The following is a 5,215-nucleotide window of genomic DNA, read 5'->3' on the forward strand; positions in this document are numbered from 1 at the left end:
CCTCCCGCCGCCTCCCCTCCCCCTCGCCCGCCTCCGCCTCCGCCTCCTGCTGCTCTGCCGCCGCCGCCGCCGCCTGCAGCGCTAACTACACTGCCGCTCCCACCCAGGCTCGGCGCTCTGCTTCAGCCAAACTTCTGCAAACCATGTGCAGCCGAGGCGAGGAAACTTCTCTCCACGTACTGGGGCTGGAGGCCTGAGTCACAAGCCCCATGTTTACATAAAGTGTTTAGGTAGGACGACCCTGGAGATACCCGGGAAGGGATGGAGAGCTGCTGGTCGGCTCCTCCTGCAGGCTCCTTCTGCTTGACATCTCTTGGCCTATACCTTTGCCCCCTGACTTCCCGTATTGGCATACGGTTTAACTTTAAGTCTTGAAACGGAGTGGGCTTGAGAACCAGAAAGATAATTATAAATCACGAATACCTTTTATCACCAGTGGTAATCGAAAAGTCATACCGAAGTAAGACATGCCTGCTTGTGCCGTGTGTAGAGGTAGAGGTGCTAACATGCTAGTTGAGTGTGATCTAAGAAGTTTCTGTTAGGATTTAATTTGATGTTTATTTCAGTAATTCGGTTTTAGCTTTTGAAGCTTTGGTCCAAAAATACCAAAAATCTGCAAAGCATGTTTGTTACTTAAAAACCAGTTTACTCTCTTGTTAAGTTTGGTTTCTGAGGAACTGTTAGAGTGGATTCCAGAGTTGGCCATTCTGTAAATTTAGAGGTTCCTGAAATCTTTTAGCAGGGAGGTCCTGAAATGTAAAAGGGGGAGGCAAGGAAAATTCTTTGGTAGTCATTCTTAACATTTTAAAGTTTATGGTTGTGTTGTCATTTTGCTAGAATTTTATATCTTTGGAAGCACAATTTAGTCCTTTGAGGGCTGGACTTCATTATTTATTTACATGTATAGTATTTTGAAGACTTAAAGAATGTGGCTTGCAGTTTTCAGGGTACTCTGGTTTTAAAGCATGTTATCTTCGTTATAAGGTCCTTGATTTGATGTCTAACCCATTTTGGTTTACATAGCACAGTGCCCTGGCACATAGTTCACAAATATAAGGCAAGCTTACTATCTTAAGACAGCTAATTTAACATACAGTAAGTGTCCCTTCTAAAACTCTTCAGTTTGACTTAGTGATCCAGTTAAGTTATACCGGTGCAACTCATGCCTTTTTCCTTCTCTGAAGACAGAATAAGCAGCTGTGGAACTACAGTGGTACAAAAGGGAGTAATAGAATTAGTGCATACCTGCCTTGAACTTTTCTTGTTCTTTGATCAGCTAGATAAATGACTTGTTGAGTGGTTAAATGTTTGCCTACAAAACCAAATTCTGACCCTGATACAAGTATTTCTAGTGCACTATCACTAAAACATCAAAGTTGGCCTTCATTCTGACATGCCTGGCTTCTTGGATTGGCTCTCCAGTTGAGATCTGTTTCATCTTATTAGGAAACTAAAGTGATTTTAATTGGTAGAAAAATCATAAAGATCTTTGAGTTCTTAATTCTTTTAGACCTTGGCTCTGAACTTTCATGTGTATGATCTCATGGAGTGTCACATGGAGAGTGAACTGTTTTAAGAGAAAGAAACTAAAGGAAAAAGTGGGCGAAACTAAAGTTTTAGATTAAAGCCATTGGGTAGAAATTTGCCTCTGTTTAGAGTAATTGGCTTTGAGTCAGAGAAACTATGCTTATTCTTAAAATCAGCGAATAGTTTCTCAGTACTACGCTCTATAATTGTATAAAAATAGACCTGGGGGTTATTCCTGAAACTCAATCTCATTCCTAGAGAAAGTGCTGTCAAAGAGCATCCTAGTCTTTTCTTCAAGAGCTGCTGTTCCTGAATTTAGAAATGGGTTGCTTTGCTGCTAGTTCTCTCAAGTCATAGGCATGCATACTTGGATTTTGTCAAGTATGCAGATTATTTTGATTTTTAGTTACCATAAAGTTATTGCATTATAAGGAATGCTGTACAGATTATATCTGCTTTCTACAACTCGTTGAAGTAGAAATATTTAGATGGATACATATGCAAAGGTTGGGGAGAAAACTTAGTCCTTGTAGGAAGGGCTAGTAGTGTATCTTAGGATAGGGTCAAGGGGGATAGCTGTTAGTCTGGTTGTGGGAGAGCCACAAATGCCCTAAGTTAAGTAATCAGAAGAATAAGTTAAATCATCTGTTTAGTGTTTATGTGATTTATTTTGCATTTTGGAAATACATTTGGCAAATTTGGAGTTCAAAAGTAGTTTCACACATTTTCAAAGAAAATCACAGTGCAAGCAAATAAATAATGAGTGGATTCAGCAAAAGTTGTTATAAATATTCTGCAAACTCTTGTAGTGCTGAAAGTTTTGATATGTTGTGCTGAGGTGCAACGAGAACAATATGCGCTTGCTGTGCTCTGAAGAAGATCATTCCAGTGAGTCTTGGACAGTAGGGAGAAAGCAATTTAATAATACTGTATTTAGCTCTTATTTTTTGCAGAAGTTTGTGTGTGCGCTCAGGTTGAAGATGGAATTTCCTTTAACACTGTTTATTAAAGTAATAGAGGAAATAATAAATGTGGGTGGACCACAGAGCAGCTTTCTCTGAATAATTTTATGGGTAACCTCTCAGATTGGGAAAACGACATGCTTTTACATGCTAGACTTACAAGTCTACTGTGCCTTTTGTGTTTTATATCAAGCTTAACATAGAAGTCAGAAGAGATGTATTTTGAGAGTACCTTGTTTTGTTGGCTTGGTGGTAAAATTTATAGAAAATGTTCATTTTCTTGGTGGTTATTGTTGAGACTACATTCCCTCAGAGTCCCTGTTCTTTAGGGAATGTTTGTCTTAAACCTAAGTGTAGGCTTGTGGGTTTCAGACTGTTTCAGTTGTGAGTCTAAGACATACATTTTGTTAAATGCTACCTGGTACACATATATATGAAATAGGAACAAAATTTTCAGGAACTCTAATACTTGTTATCAGTTATGTACTGCTATCTTTTCTTTCTAACTAGCTCATTTTAAGTTGATTGTGGTGCCTTAAGTTGATTTCATCAATCACAAATGGATCAGGGTTCAGAGTTTGAAAATCACTTGTTTATCTCATATAGTTTCTATGGGTCAGGAATCTGTGAGTAGCATAATTAGGTAGGTGGTTCTGAGTCAGGGTCTTCCATGAGGTTACAATCAACATGTTGACTGGGCCAGATGATCTACTTCTAAGGTGGCTCATGCTCCAGCAGGCTAATGCTCACAGTTGGCAGGTCTCAGTTCTTTTCCATTGGACTCCTTGAGGGTCCTCACAATGTGGTGGTTGGCTTCCCCCAGAAATAGTGAACCAAGGAAGAGCAAGGAGGAAGCCACACCATCATTGCCACATGCTGTTACTAAAAATCAAGTTACTTAGTTCAGCCTCTGGCCAAGTGGAGAGGCATTAAGCTCCATGTCTTGAAGGGAGGAGTATCAAAGAATTTGACATTTTAAATAACCAGCACAGTTATATATTTTTCCTGTTTATGGATGAATTAGGGTTGAACCGGAAGCCTTGCTAACGTCAGTCTTTAAGTAATTATCGTACTTAATTGATTTTTTTCTCTGAGGGAATCTAGTCTCATTCTCTCCTCAGTCTTAAGTTGAGAAAGTGGGCTCATTCTAGGAAAAAATAAAGTTTTTCTCTGACTTCTGTCATGAATAATATGTGCTAATAAAGATGAGAAAATTGGCTGATTTTTAAAGAAATCTTTTTCTAAAGCTCTTTTAGTGTATAACTGTTGTTCTCTAGTCTTCCAGTTTGCAAGCTTTTACGTGATAGTAGTTATACTTTCAACTTGTTTGTCCTACAGATAATGCTTTATGTCTTTATGACTGTAGGCTCCTCCAACCAGCATCCCCTCCCCCCACCCCCTGCAATTGGATGTTTTTGAGGAAATTAAATACACAGTTGATCATTGAACTTGGGGTTAGGGGTGCTGATAACCCCCAAAAGTCCAAGTATAATTTTTTAAAATTTATCTTTATTGTTGAAAGTATTACCGATATCCCCTTTTTTTCCCTCCCCATTGATCCTCTCCACCCCACCCGAGTATAATTTTTAACGTCTGTGAATTCAGCCTACTTCATATGGAAAACTGATTTTTTGATCCAGGGTTGGGAATCTGGGATTGGAAAACTGCTTTGGGAAATGGGAAATAGTTTTCGATCCATGGTTGGTTGAGTCTGGAGATGGTTGGTTTCCTTGGTTGATTAGAAGCCTGTGGATACGAAGGGCCAAGTATATTTATTGGAAAAAATCAGCTTACAGGTGGGCATGCACAGTTCAAAGCTGTGTTGTTCAGGGATCACCTGTTCTTATTAAAAGAATTGAAACTACTTAGTTCCAGATGCTGTCTATATACTGATCACAAGATTGTACTACTGTATGTACCAATTGGCACATTTCCAGGACCTAAAAGTGTTAAAGATTATCAGGGTCTGAGTGTAAAGAAACTATCCTCCCTTCTGCTGTGAAATTTTCATGGAACCTGGAGGTAGAGGGATTTGTTCTAAGACTATTTTTGGCTTAAGGGTACAAGGAGTAGAGGAGACCCTGACATTGGTAGTGTGAGTGAAATCAGGATCAATTTCTAAGGCCTGCCTTGATTTTTTTTTTTTTTTTTTCCCCATTAGGATTTTCTGAGTAATAGGTGGGGATACAGTAAATTATCTTACACTTTTGCTATTACAGAATTGGAAAATGGCTGCTTTTTTCTTAAACCTCTTTCCAGTTTCTTTTACCACCAGGACTCTTGACAGTTCCCATTCTTCCCTAAAGCACTGGTTGTATATACTTATGTGATTACTCTTGTTATTTGTTCATGTACATGTATCCTCTATCCCCACTGTAAGCTCTTCACAGGGACTGCCTTTAAAAAAAAAATCTTTATTGATTTCAGAGAGAGGAAAGGAGAGGGAGAGAGAGAAACATCAATGATGAGAGAGAGTCATTGATCGGCTGCCTCCTTCATGCCCCCAGCTGGGGATCGAGCCCGAAACCCAGGCGTGTGCCCTGACCTGGAATCAAACTGCGATCTCCTGGATCATAGGTCGATGCTTAACTGCTGAACCACACCTGCTGGGCAGGACTGCCTCTTAATATACAGTTTACACTTGGTAGTATAAATGAAGTTGATATTTAAACTGAATTTTGAAGGTTGAGTAGATGTTTGACAGACTTAGTTTTATAACGTGTTTG

Source organism: Miniopterus schreibersii (assembly GCF_964146895.1).
Source record: "Miniopterus schreibersii genome assembly, chromosome: 6".
NCBI classification, from domain to species: Eukaryota; Metazoa; Chordata; class Mammalia; order Chiroptera; family Miniopteridae; genus Miniopterus; species Miniopterus schreibersii.